This window comes from Arachis ipaensis, chromosome B10 (genome assembly GCF_000816755.2).
Source record: "Arachis ipaensis cultivar K30076 chromosome B10, Araip1.1, whole genome shotgun sequence".
NCBI classification, from domain to species: domain Eukaryota; kingdom Viridiplantae; phylum Streptophyta; class Magnoliopsida; order Fabales; family Fabaceae; genus Arachis; species Arachis ipaensis.
The window spans coordinates 34,929,993-34,950,787 of NC_029794.2; the positions used below are offsets into that span (position 1 = coordinate 34,929,993).

General features: G+C 40.6%; 1 non-coding gene across 1 annotated transcript; it reads right to left on the reverse strand.

Annotated features, from left to right (window-relative positions):
• Positions 11,761-11,831, reverse strand: TRNAC-GCA. Its single transcript has one exon. It is a non-coding gene; the product is annotated as a tRNA-Cys (tRNA).

Here is a 20,795-nt window from a genome sequence, read left to right on the forward strand (position 1 = left end):
TGTAGTATCTAGATATACGTGAGAGATGCTTCATGAGGTTGAGCAGGCTTTTATGACTTTGTTGGAGGAGATTTGGGGACAACCTCCTCATCTTAATACAAAGAGATTTTTAGGAGACCCTTCTCTTGTCTGAGCCGAGCTGGGTAGTGGTCGACTTCTTTTGACTTACTTATTTCTTGTTTTCTACAGCTGCTCAGAACATCTCGGCCAGGGTGGCTGGGGAAGGATATTTTCATGTTCTGCCAAAGCCATCAGTACCAAGCTCTCCTAGACCGAGGAGGATGATTCCTACCCCTCGGGTTCATTTGGTCGATCCTCTCCAGACTTCTGCTACTACCTCTTCTCCTACTAGCGCTCCTCCTCCAAAGAAACAGAAAACAGCTGAGCCCTTTAACCTTGATGCCCCCGATTTTGATGCTGTCGAGTTTGTTGACCAACAAATTGGTCCTTATGGTGCCATTCCTACTGACGATTTTTCTCTTCTTCGTCATTTGGATTTTATTACTCGGAGCAGCATCAAGATGGCACATATGGGGGCAGCTTTATATCGGACTGCGCAGGATCTTCCTATTCATGCTACAAAGGCCTTTATGGAGGAAGCCAAGTTGGAGTTCGACCGAATGAAGGGTTTGAAGGAAGAGCTCGAGGTGAAAGTGTCCAAGTTGGAGAAAGAGTTGGAGGGGGAGAAGACTCGGGCTATTGCCTTGGCGGCTTCTACCAAGTTGTCTGAAGATATGGCTTTGAAGCATAAGGAGAGTTATGTCATGACCTATAGGGAGACGATGGGTCTTAGGGAGGATTTGGAATCTGTCCGAGCTGATTACGCCGAGCTCCAGGGTCATCTTGTAGGCAGTGTAAATGCTGCTTATGAGAATTTGAAGGATCAAGTTCGAATTCTTGCGCCCGATCTTGACCTTACTCTTTTCAGCTTGGACAACATTGTAAAAGATGGTAAGATTGTTCCGAATGACCCTGATGATGATGATGATGTCGACCCTCCTCCTGTCCCTTCTACCAAAGTCTCCATTGCCCCGCCTTCTTTAACTCTAGCAGCTGAAGCCAATCAGCCTGAGTCTGATCCCGATGTTCAGATCCTGAACCGGGATGATGAGACGGTAGATGCGGTACCTCTTCAGACTCATCCTCCTTCACCTTGGGATGCAGCTACTGGGAAGTCTGTGGATTCTCTTTGATTATTTCTGATGTATTTGTGTATAGCCCGGCCTGAGGGCTTTGAACTCTTTTTATTTTGTAGTTTATGATCTTAACTTCTGGATACTTTTAGTTGCTTTTTCAGCAACCTTATTTTGAAAAAACAAAGGTAGTTTTTCAAGCCTTTTGGGGTCGACTTCAGGTGGCCTCCTGAGTCTTGTTATAATAACAATATTGTTTCTTTTTGTGATATGCTTATTCGCATCTTTCTGAAAACTTAGGGAGTCTTGAGAGTGTTGGAGCCTTGTTGTCCAATCTTTTTTGATTGCCTTTTGTGTTTTGTTTTCTGTTTGGGTTGAAGCTAGCTTTATGCAACTAGTCTTCTTTGCACTCTCTGATATGGCACCGGTAGTTTGATTTTCCTGAGGTCATGGCTTTCTGGGTCTGGCTTGGGTCCCTTATAGCGTCTGTCTTCTTTGTCCGACCTCTTTTGAAGCTATTTCGAGTAATTCCTTTCTTCTTAGACCTTGGCAGGTCTCTTCTTGTTTGGGCCGACTTCATCATGTTGGTCCCTTCAAAGTTATTTCCGGTAATCCTTTCTTCCTGACCTTGGTCAGGTCTCTTTTATGGATTATTTTTTTATAACTTTTTTGGTTTAGGCCGACTTCATCATGTCGGTCCCTTCTAGGTTATTTCTAGTAATCCATTTTCTTGGACCTTGGTCAGGTCTCTTTTATGGATTACTTTTTTTTATAACTTTTTTGGTTTGGGCCGACTTCATCATGTCGGTTCCTTCTAAGTTATTTCTAGTAATCCTCTTTTTTTAGGGCTAGCCAGGCCTCTTTCCAGGGATTTACTTTTTATAACTTTGGTTATTGTGGTCGACTGGTCCGACTTTTTTACATCGGCCTGTCTTTTAAGTTATTTTTAGCAACACATTTTTATTAAGACCTCGTTAGGTCCTTTCTATGGATCACTTTCGATAACTTCTTGCATTATTCTATTTTTGTCACATTTTTATCTTTGCCGATTTTGTAGAAATTGGGTTTGATCCTCGTTTTGTCGACCTTTTGATGAATTTGGTTTTCATCTTCGTTGGTCTTTATCATGATCGAGTAATGAATTTGATTTCACTTTCTGTCGATCTGTAGCTTTATAATCGAGCGATGAATTTTTTGCGTTTCAGATTAATGCGTCTTGATAAGAGGATTTGTAGAAAATCTAAAAACTTTATTCAAGATAAAAAAAATACAGATATATACATGTGGGCATTTTATCCCTCTAAGTTAGGTAGTTCATGGATCTTGGCTCGGTGCCTCGTTAAAAAACTTTTTTCAGGAAGAAGAGTACACCTCATCTTAAGATATTTTATTACTTCCTAACTGTAATACCTTCTTAAGTTTCAGGCGTGCCATGACCTTGGAAGCTCTCTCCCTTCGAGTTCGGTTAGCCTGTTGTATCCCATTCCGAGTACTTCTATGACTCGGTAAGGTCCTTTCCAGTTTGCTGCCAGCTTTCCTTCTCCAGGTCGAGTTATTCCGATATCATTTTGGATTAAGACGAGATCATTCTCGGCAAAATCTCGCTGTACTACTTTTCGGTTGTATCTTGAGGCCATCAACCGTTTTAACGCCTCTTCCTTGATCCGAGCTCTTTCTCGAATTTTTGGAAGTAGGTCAAGTTCCTCCTTTTGAAGTAGGGAATTGGCCTCTTCATTGTAGTGGATTACTCTGGGTGATCCTTCTTCGACCTCCACTGGGATCATTGTCTCCATTCCGTAAGCTAATCGGAAAAGTGATTCCTTTGTGGTGGAGTATAGAGTTGTCTGATATGCCCATAGGACTTGTGGAAGCTCTTCAGCCCAGGCTCCCTTTGCGTTCTGTAACCTCCATTTTAGCCCAGCCAATATGACTTTGTTGGCAGCTTCGGCTTGTCCATTGGCCTGAGGATGTTCTACAGAAGTGAATTGGTGTTTTATGTTCAGGTCGGCTACTAACTTTCTAAATCCTGTATCTGTGAATTGAATGCCATTATCTGTGGTGATGGAGTATGGAACCCCAAACCTTGTGACGATGTTTCTATATAGGAATTTTCGACTTCTTTGAGCAGTGGCGTTAGCTAGGGGCTCTGCCTCAATCCACTTTGTGAAATAATCTACCCCGACAATGAGGAACTTGACCTGTCCTGATCCCTGAGGGAACGGCCCAAGGAGGTCGAGCTCCCATTTTGCAAATGGCCAGGGTGACGTTATGCTGATGAGCTCTTCTGGTGGGGCGATGTGAAAATTAGCATGCTTTTGACATGGTGGACATGTCTTTACTAATTCCATTGCTTCTTTTTGCAAAGTTGACCAATAGAATCCGGCCCGGAGTACTTTTTTGGTGAGGGCTTGTGCTTCGAGATGGTTGCCACAGATTTTAATAGTGGTGTTGAAATCCCTCTCCTGTAAAATCCGCACCAAATTTTTGACGCCGTTGCTGGGGATTGATTGTGATTGACAACTACTCATTGTTTGATTTCTCAGATTAGATAATTTTTCTTTTACCGTTTCTTCCTATTCTTTTTCTTATCTTTTAACATTTTATTAATTTTATTTTATTTATATTTTTAACCTAAAAATAATAATAATTTTTTTATTTTGCATCTCATATTTTTTTCTCTTAATCTCTGAAATTAAGTTTGGTGTCACCTAGTTAATTTTATTTTAATTGTCTTGTTTATTTTTTCTGTTAATTTTCGAAAATTTCTGTTTAATTTTAGTTATTATTTTTGAAATTTATTTATTTATTTTATTTATCATTTTTTATTATATTATTTTACATAGGTTACCTCACTGGGAGTTTTCTGCACTCTGACGTAGAGAGTCCCATCTTTTCTTGTTTTCTGTTTATTTATGCGCAGGAACAAAGACAAAGAACATCTCTTAGACTTTGATCCTGAACCTGAAAGAATTTTCAGGTAGCGTTTGCAACAAGCAAGACTTTACAAGGCTGCAGAGTCTACTATCGATCCTAATAATAATACTGTTAATGCCAATGTGGCAAATCTAAATGGGGATGATCAACAAAGGAGAGTGCTTGGCTCTTACTCTGCCCCTACTGCGGATCTTTATAGAAAAAGCATTGTGGTGCCTCCTATAGCCGCAAACAACTTTGACTTGAAGCCACAATTGGTCACCCTGGTGCAACAGAACTACCAATATCATGGGCTTCCTCATGAAGATCCAAATCAGTTTATATCTAATTTTCTGCAGATTTGTGATACTGTGAAGACAAATGGAGTGAACCCAGAGGTGTACAAACTCATGCTCTTTCCGTTTGCTCTGAAGGATAAAGCAAAGATATGGCTAGATTCACAACCAAAGGAGAGTCTGGATACTTGGGAAAAGGTTGTTGCAGAGTTTCTCACTAAATTTTTCCCACCAAAGAAGCTGACTAAGCTTAGGTTGGAGGTTCAGACCTTTAGGCAGAAGGAGGGTGAAACTCTTTATGAAGCTTGGGAGAGATACAAGCTACTGACTAGGCAATGCCCTCCGGACATGTTCTCCAAATGGACCCAACTAGATATCTTTTATGAAGGCTTGGGTGAGATGTCCAAGATGAGCTTAGATACCTCTGCAGGTAGTTCACTACACAAGAAGAAGACACCAGAGGAGACTATTGAGCTAATTAAATTGGTTGCAAGCAACCAATATTTATATTCATCTAACAGGAATCTTGTGAACTCTGAGACCGCTCAGAAGAGAGGCGTGTTAGAAGTAGAAGTTGTTAATGCTCTTCTTGCTCAGAACAAGCTTATGTCCCAACAGATAAATCTACTTATTCAACAGATGGGTGGCATGCAAGTCTCAACTATCAACACTCAAAATCCACCCCAAGAGACCTCCTATGACATGGTAGGTAATTTTGTGCAAAATGATAATTATGATTATGCTCAACCTTCTTCTGAACAGGTTAATTACATGGAGAGTGGTCTTAGGAATCCCAACAATGATCCATATTCCAAGACATACAATCAGGGGTGGAGGAATCACCCAAATTTTGGATGGAGGGACCAACCTCAGAGACCTCAGAACTTCAACAATAATTCTCAGGGCGGCTTCCAACAGAACAATTACAACTACCACCAACTTCAGTCTCAGCAGTAACAACCACCTCAGCAGGCAAACTCTAAATCCCAAGAAGATTCTAATTGGGAGCTGATGAGGAGTTTTATGCAGAAAACCAGAGCCTCCATTAGAAACTTGAAAGTGCAGATGGGCCAACTTAGCAAGCAAATATCTGAGATGTCTGCAAGTACATTTCCAAGTGATACAGTGGTGAACCTAAGAGAAGATTGCAAGGCTATTCAGTTGAGAAGTGGTAAAGTAGCTGGCTCTGAGACCAAGACCAATGAAAAGCTAGTTGAAAAAGAAGCTCCAAAGGAGAATAAGGGAGATGTAGAGCACGCCCCTCCTAAACGTGCAGACAACCCGTTTCCTGACTCTCTTAACACTTATCCCACCTTGCCAAAGGCTCCTGAATACAAGCCAAAAATACCATATCCTCAGAGGCTTCAAAAGGCGTCCAAGGAAAAGCAATTCTCAAAATTTTTAGATGTCTTCAAGAAGCTGCAGATCAACATTCCTTTTGAAGAGGCTCTGGAGCAAATGCCTCTCTATGCAAAATTTATGAAAGAATTGTTGACTCACAAGAGGAATTGGAAGGAGCAAGAGACAGTGGTGTTAACCAAGGAATGTAGTGCCATTATTCAACACACCCTTCCTGAGAAAATACCAAACCCAAGAAGTTTTGTCATTCCTTGCACCATTGGAGATGTCGACATTCAGAGAGCTTTATGTGATCTTGGAGCTATCATCAATGTAATGCCACTTTCAGTGATGAAAAAACTTCAGATTGAGGAGGTAAAACCCACTCGTATTTCTCCTCAACTTGCTGATCTTTCTATTAAATTACCTGTGGGTGTTGTTGAAGATCTACTTGTGAAAGTAGGCCCATTTATCTTTCCTGTTGATTTTGTTATACTAGACATGGAAGAGGAGGTAAAACCCTCTATTATACTTGGTAGACCCCTTTTAGTTACAGGTAAAGCTCTGATTGATGTGCAAAAGGGTGAATTAACCCTGAGGGTCAATGAAAAATAGGTGGTCCTAAATGTTTTTGAAGCCCTCAAGCACCCTAATGATTCTGAGGGGTGTATGAAAATAGATGTTATTGAACCACTTGTTCAAGAAGTATTGGAAGTTGAGGTACTTGATGATGTTCTGGATCCTATTTCTGAGTACGAATTAGTTGAAGTTGATGATTCACCACCCCAAAAGGAGCTGATGAACACGCCAATATAGGAGGAGGAAGTCCCTAAGCTTGAGCTCAAACTTTTGCCTCCTTCTCTGAAATATGTGTTCTTGGGTGGAAATGATTCATATCCAGTGATTATTAGCTCTTCTCTGAAGCCTGAAGAAGAATAGGCGCTTGTTTCAGTGCTCAGGAGAAATAAAACAGCTCTTCGGTGGACCATTAGTGACTTGAAGGGGATTAGTCCAACCAAGTGTATGCACAAGATTCTCCTTGAAGATGATGCTAAACCAGTTGTGCAACCACAAAGGAGACTTAATCCAACTATGAAAGAGGTGGTCCAAAAAGAGGTAATGAAATTATGGGAAGCAGGCATTATTTACACTATTTCTGACAGCCCTTGGGTAAGTCCTGTGCAGGTAGTTCCCAAGAAAGGAGGGATGACAGTGATCAAGAATGAAAAGAATGAGTTTATTCCTACAAGAACAATCACATGATGGAGAATGTGCATAGATTACAGGAGGCTCAACACTGCTACAAGGAAGGATCATTTCCCCTGCCTTTCATTGATCAGATGCTTGAGAGGTTAGCTGGTCATGCTTTTTATTGTTTTCTAGATGGATATTCTGGATGTAATCAAATTGCAGTGGACCCTCAAGATCAAGAGAAGACAGCATTCACATGCCCCTTTGGAGTATTTGCTTCCAGGAGAATGCCATTTGGACTTTGTAATGCTCCAGCAACTTTTCAGAGGTGTTTGCTTTCAATTTTTTCTGATATGGTTGAAAAGTTTATTGAAATATTTATGGATAACTTTTCTGTTTTTGGTAATTCTTTTGAATCATGCCTTAAACATTTATCTCTTGTTTTGAAACGGTGTCAAGAATCAAACCTTATTTTAAATTGGGAAAAATGTCATTTTATGGTTATAGAAGGCATTGTTCTTGGATACCGGATTTCAAGTAAGGGGATTGAGGTAGACAAAGCAAAGGTGGAGGTAATTAAAAAAATTACCACCACCAACTAATGTTAAGGCAATTAGAAGTTTCTTGGGTCATGCAGGATTTTATAAAAGATTTATAAAGGATTTTTCTAAAATTGCTAAACCATTGAGCAACCTGTTGGTTGTTGATATTCCTTTTATCTTTGATTCTGATTATCTGCATGCCTTTGAAACTCTGAAAGCAAACCTTACCTCTGCTCCCATTATAGCTCCCCCTGATTGGGATTACCATTTGAATTAATGTGTGATGCTAGTGATTTTGCTATAGGAGCGGTTTTAGGACAGAGGCAAGGTAAGCTTGTACATGTCATTTACTATGCCAGTCGTGTGTTAAATGATACTCAAAAGAATTACACAACTACAAAAAAGGAATTATTAGCTGTTGTATATGCTGTTGATAATTTAGGTCCTATTTACTTGGTTGTAAGGTTATTGTTTATACTGACCATGTTGCTTTGAAGTACCTTCTAACCAAACAGGATTCTAAACTAAGATTAATCAGATGGGTGTTTCTCCTTCAGGAGTTTGATATTGAGATAAAAGACAGGAAAGGGTCAGAAAATCAGGTAGCTGACCATCTCTCCAGAATTGAGCCTGAAGCAGGAGAACAACCACCCACAGCCGTGACTGAGACGTTTCCGGATGAGCAATTATTGCTCATTCAGCAAGCTCCATGGTTTGCAGACATTGTAAATTATAAAGCCATGAATTTTATCCAAAGGGAGTACAGCAGGCAACAAGTAAAGAAGCTACTGACTGATGCCAAGTATTACATTTGGGAGGAACCGTACCTTTTTAAAAGGTGTTCAGATGGTATAATCAGGAGATGTGTCCCAGATGAAAAAATACAACAGATTCTTTGGCACTGTCATGGTTCTGAATATGGAGGCCACTTTGGTGGTGAAAGGACAGCTACAAAGGTCCTTCAGAGCGGGTTCTACTTGCCTACTTTCTTCAGAGATTCAAGAGAATTTGTGAAGCATTGTGACAGATGTGCAAAGGCCACGAATCTCCCTGTCAACCATGAAATGCCACAGCAGGGGATTCTTGAAGTTGAGTTGTTTGATGTGTGGAGTATTTATTTCATGGGACCTTTTCCACCCTCACATTCAAACAACTATATTCTAGTGTCAGTTGATTATGTGTCCAAGTGGGTGAAAGCTGTGGCTCTACCCACCAATGATGCCAAGGTGGTAATGAGCTTTCTTCAAAGACATATCTTTAGCTGGTTTGGTGTCCCAAGGACACTCATTAGTGATGGTAGAAGGCACTTCTATAACAGACAGCTGGACTCTCTGCTGCATAGATATGGAGTCCGTCATAAAGTGGCAACCCCCTATCACCCTCAGACAAGTGGACAGGTTGAAGTTTCCAACAGGAAACTTAAGAGGATTCTAGAGAAGACAGTTAGTGTTTCAAGAAAGGACTGGTCTAGAAAGCTTGATGATGCTCTCTAGGGATACCAGACAGCGTACAGGACTCCAATTGGCATGTCACCATATCAGTTGGTCTATGGCAAAGCCTGTCACTTGCCAATTGATCTGGAGCACAAGGCTTACTGGGCAATCAGGTACCTGAATCTTGATTCAGAAGCTGCAGGAATTAAGCGGATGCTTCAGTTGAATGAGCTTGATGAATTTAGATATTTAGCTTATGAGAATGCCAAGCTCTATAAGGAAAGAACCAAGCTGCTGCATTACAAGAAGATTGCCATCAGAGTCTTTGAGCCAGGACAGAGAGTACTTCTGTATAATTCAAGGATAAAATTCTTTCCCGGGAAGCTGAAATCCCGGTGGTCAGGACCGTTTGTGGTTACCAGAGCTTCACCATATGGTCATGTGGAAATACAGGAAGAGAATTCTGACAGAAAGTTTACAGTGAATGGCCAGAGGTTGAAGCACTATCTTGGAGGCGAGATTGATCGCCAGAGGTCCACCCATCTGCTGAACTAGCAGAACTGACCATCAAGCTAGTGACACTAAAGAAGCGCTTATCGGGAGGCAACCCGATAATTTCGTATCCTTATTAGCTATTTTTCGTAGTAGTAATTTTCTTCCTTATTTGATTTTTACTAAAATTTTACTGCTTTTCAGATCATACAGCTATCTTAGAACAGGAACCGGACAATTTCAAAAGAAAAAAAAATGAGCACACGACGCACAAGCGTCGCTGACGCGTACGCGTCATATGTGTGTTCGTGAAAAATAAAATTTGACAGAGAATTGCGCGGGAGTGGCGCAGGAATGGTGCCTTGCGCACAAACATGCTCACGCGTACGCATCTATGACGCGTCCGCGTCACTAGCGATTTTGGCACTCCACGCGTCCGCGTCAAGCACGCCCACGCGTGGATGAGTAAAATCAGCGTAAAAGATGTTTTTTCCAGAGAGTTATGCTGGTGTGGGGCTGGAACTGTGGTGGGTGCACAAGCCCCACTACGCGGATGCGTTCCTGACACGTTCGCGTCGTTTTTCCATCCTCGCCGTCCACGCGTACGCGTCTCCGATGCGTACACGTCACTTGAAATTCATGCGATCCACGCTTACGCGTGCCTTACGCGACCGCGTCGCATGCGACGCCCAATTAAACTACCTCAGCGCCTGATTTCAAATCATCCACCCCCAAATCCTAATTCTCTCTTGTTCTTTTATCCTTTTATTCTTCTTTTATCTTACTATTTGTTTTTGTTTTCAGTTCTTCTTTGCTTGAGGACAAGCAAACCTTTAAGTTTGGTGTTAACACTTCGCTTATGGGTTTGCTGTTTAATTTTATGGCACCAAAAAGGGAGGCGAATCATCTTCACTGAGGAGCACAACCTGAAGAATAAAACGACCGCTAGGATAACTAAGGTGGTTGAGTTCCTTTCATTTTTATTCCTCCCCTCTTTTTCTATATTATGTTCCGATTTTCTGCTATTTTGCTTTATCTGTTGCATGATCTTTTATTAGTTAGAATCCTAGTTCTAGTTTAATTTTCTATTAAGTTCTTTAATTCTGAAAGATGTCTCATGTATTGCCCACTGAGCTTGAAATCAAAAAGAAAGAAGAACATATGTAGTGCATGAGAATTTGAGTTTAATTTTTAGAGTAGTCTCATTTATTCAAATGTGGTGGTATTTTCTGTGATTCTGAATGCATGACTTGAACAGTGCATATTTTTTATAGTGAAGTTTATGAATGTTAAAATTGTTGGCTCTTGAAAGAATGATTGAAAAAAGAAAAATGTTATTGATAATCTGAAAAATCATAAAATTGATTCTTGAAGCAAGAAAAAGCAGTGAAAAACACAAAGCTTGCGAATAGGAGGGCCCAAAGGAATAAAATCCTGGCCTAAGCGGATAAATCAAGCTGTCCCTAACCATGTGCTTGTGGCGTGAAGGTGTCAAGTGAAAAGCTTGAGACTGAGCGGTTAAAGTCGTGATCCAAAGCAAAAACGAGTGTGCTTAAGAACTCTGGGTACCTCTAACTGGGGACTCTAGCAAAGCTAAGTCACAATCTGAAAAGGTTCACCCAGTTATGTGTCTGTGGCATTTATGTATCCGGTGGTAATACTGGAAAACAAAATGCTTAGGGTCACGGCCAAGACTCATAAAGTAGCTGTGTTCAAGAATCAACATACTGAACTAGGAGAATCAATAACACTATCTGAATTCTGAGTTCCTATGGATGCCAATCATTCTGAACTTCAAAGGATAAAGTGAGATGCCAAAACTATTCAGGATTGCAGTTGTAAACCCCACTATAAGAAGTGGCATGAGCTTAATAAAACTCTCATTCTCATGCAAATTCACATCCTAAGCTTATTAGTTTTGGTTGCTTGAGGACAAGCAACAGTTCAAGTTTGGTGTTGTGATGCGTGAGCATCTTTCCTATCTTTTCCTAGTAAATTTGCATCTAATTTGTTTAATTTAATAAAGAATTAATTATCTTTTAGCCAATATGGATGCTACTTTGAGTCTTTTGCAATTTTGTTTGTTTTAGGTAGCATTCGGCAGAATTTGATGGAGTTTCTGTAGCACAAGAATCAAAGGAGATGGCAGCGAGGAGCGACGCGTACGCGTGACTGACGCGTACGCGTGATTTGGAGCTTTCCATGGCGACGCGTGCACGTGACTAACGCGTACGCGTGATTTGAAGATTTGCATAGCGACACGTGCAGTATTATATTAACACGAAATAATTCAATAAATTCTATTAGAACATCAAATAAGTTTTGATCAGATTTCTAGTAGAGTCGGAAAACATTACAGATAAATTCTTTTTTCCTCTCATTTTTTTAATTAAAAGGTCAAAATTCAATTCTCTTGTCGATCAGGCGACACCCGGATTTGAACTGGGGAAAAAGGATTTGCAGTCCCCCGCCTTACCGCTCGGCCATGCCGCCAAAACGATATATATATGAGAATACCCTTTTTTTATTGAAAAAGAGATATGCACTTTGATCGACAAACGCAATAATGGAAGGACAAAACGGAACCGTTAACTATACGACCGACGTGTCCGCGTGACTCGCAAAAAAGACCATCGACGCGTACGCGTAACATGCGCCACGTGCAGAAAATACAGAAAAATGCTAGGAGCAATTTCTGGGCTGTTCTAACTCAGTTTTCAGCTCAGAAAACACAAATTAGAAGCTACAGAATGGACAAAACATGTGGTCCCCACCCATCAACTTAAGACTTGTCAATTAAATTCAAATTTAAATTCAAATATTATTTTTAGGAAAAGATATTATTCTAGTTTTAAATAATAGATTTTTATTAGGATTAGTTATAAAAAGGATCCAAATTAGTTAACAGGGGGATACCACCACAATTATTCCAATTCCAATTTACAATCCCAGTTTTCTACTCTGAACCATGAGTAACTAAACCTCCACTGTTAAGGTTAGGAGCTCTGTCTATTTGTATGGATTGATTTTATTGCTTTTTCTATCATAATTTATGCATGGATTTATAATTTAAGAATTGTTTTCGCTCTTCATCTTATGAATTTGGGTGGAACGGAAGTATGACCCTCTTTCTATTTGAGTTCTTGTATAACTTGGAAAAGCTCTTTACTTGAACAATAGCTTGAAAACATATTCTCCTAAATTTTAATTATTTGGATTTAACGGGATACGTGACATATAATTCTTTTATTTTTGGGTAATTAGAATTTTTGTGGCATATAAACTGGAATTTGATCATATAGCTTCTAATTGGAATTAATTGACCAAGGAATTGGCAGTTAATGAATTTTAGAGGAGACTAGAAAGGTCTAAGGAATTAGGGTCTAGTCACATATAGTTTGCCATAAATTAAATCCTACATAATTAAAATAGTTAGTAAGAAAAGTTAATCCAGAAAAATAGATAACTCTGAAGCCTTAACTATCTTCTCAATATTTTATTCCCAACTTATTTATCTGCCTATCTTTAATATTCTAAATTTACTGTTAATGCTTTTACACTTCCAAACACTATTTTCTGTTTGTCTAACTAATCCTATCAAACACTATTGTTGCTTAATCCATCAATCCTCATGGGATCGACCCTTACTCACGTAAGGTATTACTTGGTACGACCCGGTGCACTTGCCGGTTAGTCTGTGGGTTGTAAAATCCGCACCAAGAGCATAGGCGAATTTTTTTATTTTTTGATAGTTCAGTTCGGACCCTTGTAGTGCTTTGCTGATGAAGTATATAGGTTGTCGTCCACTGTCATCTTCTCGGACCATTGCTGAGGCTACTACTCGATTTTCTACTGCGAGGTACAATACAAGTGGTTCTCCTGCCTGTGGCCGAGTTAGAATAGGTGGTTGTCCCAAAAATCTTTTGAAATCCTGGAAGGCTTGCTCGCACTCTGTTGTCCATTCAAACCTCCTTCCCTTCCTTAGAGTAGCGTAGAAGGGGAGAGATCTTATTGCTGATCAAGCTAGAAATCTGGACAAGGCTGCCAATCTTCCATTGAGTCGTTGTACCTCTTTGACGCAAGTTGGGCTCTTCATGTCGAGTATGGCCCGGCATTTATCCGGATTTGCCTCGATTCCTCTTTGTGTGAGCATAAAACCCAAGAATTTGCCAGCTTCTACTGTGAAGGTGCATTTTGCAGGGTTAAGTCGCATGCCATGCCTTCTTATAGTGTCGAATATTTGGGTGAGGTCGAACAGTAATGACTCTTCACTTTGTGTCTTTATTAACATGTCGTCCATGTAGACTTCCATGATTTTTCCAATGTGGTCTGTAAAGACTTTATTCATTAATCTTTGATAAGTGGCTCCTGCGTTTTTGAGTCTGAAAGGCATGACGATGTAGCAGTAGTTTGCTTTTGGGGTTAAGAATGAAGTTTTTTCTTGATCGGGTGGGTCATCGGGATTTGATTGTATCCCGAATAGGCATCCATAAACGAGAGGTATTTGTATCCGGAGGAGGCATCCACCAGACCGTCGATACTTGGAAGTGGATAAGGATCCTTTGGGCAGGCTTTGTTGAGGTCAGTGTAGTCAGTGCACATCCGCCACTTCCCATTTGATTTTTTCACCAAGACGACGTTAGCTAGCCATAGTAGGTACTTGACTTCTCTTATGAATCCTGCCTCCAGTAGAGCCTGTACCTACTCTTCCACAGCTTGGGATCGTTCTGGTCCGAGCTTTCTACGTCTTTGCTGTACTAGCTGAGATCATGGGTAAACTGCCAACTTGTGACACATTAACTTAGGGTCTATGCCCGGCATGTCTGTGGCCTTCCATGCAAAGAGGTCGACATTGTCTCGTAAGAATTGCACGAGTGATTCTTTTATGTCTCCTTTTAGGATTGTGCCGATATTGGTTGTTTAGTTTGGGACATCTCCGATCTGGACTTTTTCTACTTCGCCTTCAGGGTGTGGACGAAGTTCTTTCTGCCCTCGAACTCCCCCGAGTTCGATGGTTTGGAATTCTTCTCCTCAGCCTCTGAGGTTTAGACTTTCGTTATAACAGCGGCACGCCGTCTTCTGGTCTACTTTTATTGTAGCTATTCCTTCTGCGATTGGGAACTTCATGCACAGATGTGGAGTCAAGACTACTGCGCCGAGCTGATTTAATGTTGTCCGACCTATTAAGGAATTGTAGGCTGAACTCACGTCGACCACGATGTAGTCTATGTTGAGTGTCCTTGACCGGTTTCCTTTTCCAAAGGTCGTGTGTAGTGAGATGTACCCAAGTGGTTGGATTGGAGTGTCTCCCAGCCCGAATAGGCTGTTCGGGTATGCTCTGAGTTCTTTTTCTTCCAGGCCGAGTTTATCAAAGGCGGTTTTGAACAAGATGTCGGCCGAGCTTCCCTGGTCTACCAGTGTGCGGTGGAGATTTGCGTTGGCCAATATGATAGTGATGACCATGGGATCGTCATGTCTCGAGATGATGCCAGCTGCGTCCTCTTTAGTAAAAGTGATAGTGGGGATGTCGGGTGCTTCTTCTCTTCCCTTGACATGATATACTTCTTTAAGATGTCTTTTGCGAGATGATTTGGAGATCCCTCCTCCCGCAAATCCTCTGTGTATCATGTGGACATGTCTCTCTGGTGTACGAGGTGGTCGTTCAGTCCATCTGACATCTTCGTCCCTTCTTCTTTTTCTTGGTTCTCCTGCTCGGTTGGCTAAGTATCGATCTAATTTTCCCTCACTTACCAGTTTTTCTATGACATTTTTTAAGTCGAAACATTCGTTGGCGGAATGTCCATAGATTCGATGGTATTCACAATATTCAGTCCAATTTCCTCCTCCTTTTTTGCTTTTGAGTGGTCGAGCTGGGGTATCTTTTCAGTATGGCATACTTCTCGATAGACATCTACAAGAGATACCCGAAGACGGGTATAATTGTGGTATTTCTTAATCTTCTCTCCATGCTGATATTCTTTTTTCTTGGACTCTTTATCCTTATCTCGGGAGGAGTAGAAGAATTCGGACTTTGAGGTCTCTCCTAGTCGAGAGTTTTCCTCCATGTTGATGTATTTCTCTGCTCGTTCTTGCACTTCATTCAGAGATGTGGGATGTTTTTTCGATATAGAGTGGCTAAAAGGTCCCTCTCATAAGCCATTGATGGGACCCATAATGGCTGCCTCTGTTGGTAGACTTTGTATGTCCAGACATGCTTTGTTGAATCTTTCCATGTAGCTGCGGAGACTTTCCCGATCTCCTTGCTTTATTCCTAATAGACTTGGGGCATGCTTAGTTTTGTCTTTTGGATGGAGAATCTGGCTAGAAACTTCTTGGCTAAGTCGTCAAAGCTTGAGATGGACCTAGGGGGCAGATTGTCGAACCATTTAATTGCTGTCTTTGTTGAGGTAGTCGAGAAAGCTTTGCAGCGGACTGCATCTGAGGCGTCAGTGAGGTACATTCTACTTCTGAAATTACTGAGATGATGGCTGGGATCTGCTGTGCCATCGTATAAAGTCATGTCAGGAAGTTTGAAGTCCTTTGGGATTTTGGTCTTCATGATCTCTTTGGTGAATGGGTCTTGGTCCTTACGGGAGCTATCTTCGTGACCAAATCGAGTAGTTTTGGCCTTGAGATCTGCTTCGAGTTTTAGGAGCTTGTTCTCTAACTCGTGGCGTCACCTAACTTCCCTTCGTAGGTCTCTTTTGGCTTCCTGTTGATACTCGACCTCTTTTTTGAGTTGTTTTAGGCGATCCTGAAGTGCCTCCATGGCTCCCGTGTTTGGTGAATTCTTGTCTTTATTAGGTTGAGGAGTATCTTTTGGTGTAGTGTCCGCGTTCTTGTGCGGCGTCCTGTCTTTGAGATCAGAGTCATGGTCGTTGTCAAGGTTGTCTGCCATGATGATGGGATGACTTCCAGGTTCCCCGGCAACGGCGCCAATGTTCCGTGGGTTACCTGAAATCTAGGTCGATCTCGGATGAGATCTTCTATACTGGTCGGAGCTGACGTGTCCGACTGGTGAGTGGCAACCGAAACTGTGTCCGACTTGTTGGACTGGCTGTGCTGCTGATTCTTTGTCACCGGAGGGTGGGGGTACCTGCAAGGGACTCCGATGCTTAAGTTAGCAAGGGTATTAAGTAGGTATTTTGTAGAATCAGAGTATTAGTTATACCTGGGTGCTCTAGTGTATTTATAATGGTGTGGAATGACCTTCCTAGAGATAAGATAGTTATCTTATCTTATCTTTGAGTGAAGTCATCTGATCTTCAAGGAAACCGCCCTTATCTCTCTAAGCTTGGGCTGCCTTTGGATTTGGGTCGTGTTCCTCTGTTTGGGCCCTTTTTGGACTTTCTTGGTGATTTGGCCGAGCTCTTTGAGAAGAGGTCGGATGGCCCTGACCTGAAGAGGTCGGTCGACTTGTCGTTAAACATCCCGGGTTGGACAGCTCGACCCAGGGTATGAACACCCTCTCATCAGGATCGGGCACTACCAACTCATAGTTTTTCTCCTGCTCTTTACTACTACAAATCCTATGATGCCTCCTAAGCCACACACAGTACTCAGAATCAACCATGGAAACAAATATCAAAACAAGGGAGTCCAACCAGTCAGACATGCCATCCAGGACCTTGGTAGATATCTCAACAATATTTTTGCGAGAAGACATGGGTCAACTAGTCCTACAGTGAGAAAAGAGAAAAATGGGTTACTAATCAAACAACTCGAACAAAACAGGAAACATCTCGGACAAATATGGAGATAACTCAGACAAATAGCATGCGAATGTTAAAAGACTCAGAAACAGCAAAAGAAAACCTAGGACTCACACCAAAGTTCAGGGGCATCCTTTGGAGGCAATAACAAAGCAAGGATCCAGAAAAAAGAAAAATCTCGCAGTTTAAGCCCTAAAAACACAAAGAAGATCAAAAGCCTTCTCTGACAAATGGCGATCCATACAAAACAGCAAACCATCAACATCAGACAGACCACGCAAAAATCATGAAAAATATACAACCTTTTTGAAATTAACAGTTCATTACTTCAAGCTATAAACAGGAAAAGATCTACGTATAAAGAAATCAAGTAAAAGGGGCAAAAACAAGCAACAAAGCGAAAAAACCCTCAAGGCGCGCACTACAGGCACAACGACATAGAAAAGATTCAAACTTGCTAACACAAATCCGAGCAAGATCAAAACTTTTTCATGCCCAAACAAAGCACAAGCATAAAATGAACGATGTGAAAAATAAAAGAGAGAAAGAAGATTAAAAACCAACCTGCAGTGGAGAGGAGATGATAAACAATCAGAGACTGAAGCAACGACCGAAACGACGCCAACGATCGCCTTTGCAAGTGAGGAAAATACGAAGGCCTAGAAACAGAAGGGTAAGGAGAAGGGAGAAGTTACAGTAAAGTGAAGAGAAGAAAACTGAGGGAAAAGGCTTTGAAATATAAAATGAAGACACAAAGAGGGAAGCAAAGGAAATGGCAAAGAGTTAATGAGTTTTTGACCTTCGCACGTTTCCAAGAAAAAGTAAAAACGTGCACCGTAATTAAAAGAGGAAACGTTCCATATTCAAACCACTAAATAGGAGTGCTACAATGAGATCAACAAAAGAATGCTCGAGCTCGATTTTTCCAAAAAGAAATCGAAGTCTAAAAAGACACAACCTCAAAAGGAAGACCGCACTCAAGCAGGGGCACTGTTCATGCCCTAGGTCGAGTTGTACGACCCGGGCTGATTAAAGACAAGTCGACCGACCTCTTCAGGTTTGGATTCTCCGACCTCTTCTTAAAGAGATCGGCCAAATCGCCAGAGGGGCCCAAACATGCCCAAATGAAGGGACACAGCCCAATCTAAAGGCAGTTAAAGCCTAGAAAGATAAGGGCGATTCCTCAGAAGATAAGATGATCTCACTTAAAAGATAAGATAAGATAGCTATCTTATCTCCAGAAATGTCACACCACACTACTATAAATACACTGGAGCACCCAGGTATAACTCATACTCTGATTCTACAAAAAAAACCTGCTTAAAGCCCATGCTAACTTAAGCATTGGAGTCTCTTGCAGGTACCACCACCCTCTAGTGACAAAGGATCAGCATCATCTGTCGCAAGGAAGTGCAGACGGAACTGCTGAAAGCAATCACAGACAAAACTGCCACAAGGAAGCACAGACGAAACTGCCGCAAGAAAAGTGCAAATGAAACTACCGCAAGAAAGTGCAGACGAAACTACCACAAAGAAAGCGCAGACGAAACTATCGCAAAGAAAGCGCAAATGAAACTGCTGAAAAGATGACGAACTACTCAAAAACTATCGAAAAAGTGGCAAACTGTAAAGAGATGGTAAAATGCCTGTTGAGTTTGGAAAACTAATATGATGATCAAACATTATTAAAATGTTAATTAGATGCTTATTAAAATTATTACAAATTATTTGTTTGATGTTTTTGGTCAAGTGTGCAAGAAATAAAATAAATCTAGTGGCTCAGGGAACAAATGTTTAAAGCCCATCCAGCCTTGTATAAAATTGATTCAAAAATAGTGGCTGAACCTTGAAATTAAGGAAGAAAAGACAAGCCCAAATCACAAGCCCATGAACCAAGTTTGATGAATTAAAGTAAAGAACCCAAGAGTCCACAAGCTTCTTACGTTAATCACTCTTTCGGTAAGTGGAACTTAAAATTCAATTCACTTTAATTTCTTTAAAGATTTTCACTGAAAGCTATTCTCTCTTCTCTCTCCTCTCTCTTGCTTCAGTCAAATCATTCGTTCATCCAAAAAGAAGAAAGAAGAAAATAGAATGCTCAGAGGTTAGGTTGTGAAGAAAGGCAAAAGGACTTTTGCCAAAACAAAGCAAAGTAAAAAAGGCTACAATTCAGTGGCTAGTCCTCGCGGTCAAGCACCACAAAAATCTACTTCCTCATTTGTACTTCACCAAGGATCCAAGAAGAAAGCTTCAAAGTCTCATGCATGGAAGAAGTAACAATGGAGAACGTGAAGCCTTCATAGGTTAGAACCATATCAACGCTCATAATAAAAACTTGGGCCCAAAGTCTAGCTCAATGGTCAATATTGAAGAAGTTGGAGAAAAAGGATGAGAAAGAAGAGGTAAGCATGCATGCAATAGACTCGGTTCTCTCTCCTCTCTTTGATGAAGCCGCTGCTACTCTGATGTTGGAGAAGAAGACAGTGTTAGGGTTGAATGAGATTCAACCTTGGAAGCTTCACTCTTCTATATTAAGGGTGAACGGCCAAGGGTTGAAGACAAGGAGAGTAAGTGAAGAACACAGAGTTTATTCTCATAGCTACCCGAGCTATTAGAGTTCTTCTCCTTCATGTTGTTCATTTAGTATTTTCTTTTTCTCTGTTTTGATCTGTCTGAGTCTCATTGTAAAAGACAAACATGGTGAGATTTATAAGAAAAAGTCAATGAGAGGTAAAGAAAATGGACCCTCTCAATTTTTTTAACAATTGAGAGAGTAAAGTGTGATATCGCACCATTAATTTTATAAGTGGAACCAAGAATAAATATGAGAGAGAGAACAATGAAGGGTTAGAGATCACACTTTACACTCTCAATTTTTTTTAACAATTGAGAGGATCCATTCCCAGAGGTAAAAGACAGTGAGTTAAATTGTGAGAAAAAGTCATAAGATGTCTCAGAGTTTCTTTGTACATCTTTTTGTTTTGTGTCATGATCCTGTGGAGATTTCCTTGCAAGTTGGGTTAGCACTTGGCTGGTGAAAACTAGGGTTGAGTCCTAGTCAAATTCAGATTGGGTTTAGAATCTGGATTTGTCCTAGTGAAATTCCGTCACTGTTGTGATGGAGACTGGATGTAGGCTACATTGCATCTAGTAGCCGAACCAGGATACATCATGGTATGATTCTCTCTTCTCTACTATTTTATTGTTTCTGTTACTCAAGAGACAAAAATGAAAATATTTCTTAGTTGACCACGAGACAAAAGTAAAAATATCTCCTAAGTTCCATTGAGAAAGCAAAAGCAATATTCAGCAGAAAAGGTAGCTAAGATTCAACCCCCTTCTCTTAGCCACTGATAACTATCAATGCCGAAGGATGACGATAAATATTTCGTTTCTTCATAAGAATAGATAAGTAGCGGATAACAGGGTGTTTGATTTATTAGACTTAGAAAGACACAAGACATAGAGAATAGGCTAATCGTGAGGTGAAAAAGTATCAAAGGAGTGACAAAAAAGTAAAGAAAAATGACATGGAGAAAAAATGTGAAACATATGGTGATTTTACTAGAAGAAAAACGTATCTTCTTCAAAGAGAATATATAGCTCTGATACCATATTAGAAATGTAAGAGAGAGCAATAGTGAAAGGATTTGTGTCTATTTAAGTTGTATAGAAAAATATAATATAAAAAGATATTTATAGGTGCTAAGAAAATCGAAATAATAAAAACGTAATATCCTATAAT